Below are 462 nucleotides of genomic sequence, written 5' to 3' on the forward strand. Positions count from 1 at the left end.
TTTGATGCTCAAGAAACATTTCTGATTATCATCAATGTTAAAAACAGGTGTGCATTTATTTGATTGGATTTTGCATTATTGTTACTTTTGATCAATTTAATGCATCCTTGCTATATTAATGTGCATACTGTCAATCGATTAAAACAATTAAACGCGATTAATCACATGGTTGTCATGAGTTAACTCGTGATTAATCTCAACTTAAACACACATTTTTATCTGTTCTAAATGTACCTTAAATTAATACATTTTTCATGTTTTTAATACTATAATCAACATGGGTATGGACAAATATGGATGCTTTATGCAAATGTATGATTATTATTAGTGAAACCATACTCAACATAGATCATAAAGAATTCAGATACAGGTTTTCACAAAAACAAAGTTTTTAAAAACAATTTTTAAGAAATTAAATCAAAAGTATCAATTATTATATTAATTTAAACAATTATTATCAAT

General features: G+C 24.9%; 1 protein-coding gene across 1 annotated transcript in view; it reads right to left on the reverse strand.

Moving 5' to 3' along the window:
- Nucleotides 1-462, reverse strand: part of LOC107575944 (multidrug resistance-associated protein 4-like) — a 22,790-nt gene that overhangs the window by 12,568 nt on the left and 9,760 nt on the right. The gene's annotated exons all lie outside the window — the stretch shown is intronic.

The sequence above is a fragment of the Sinocyclocheilus grahami genome, unplaced genomic scaffold, assembly GCF_001515645.1.
Source record: "Sinocyclocheilus grahami isolate Dianchi unplaced genomic scaffold, SAMN03320097.WGS_v1.1 scaffold3032.1, whole genome shotgun sequence".
In the NCBI taxonomy this organism is placed as follows: Eukaryota; Metazoa; Chordata; class Actinopteri; order Cypriniformes; family Cyprinidae; genus Sinocyclocheilus; species Sinocyclocheilus grahami.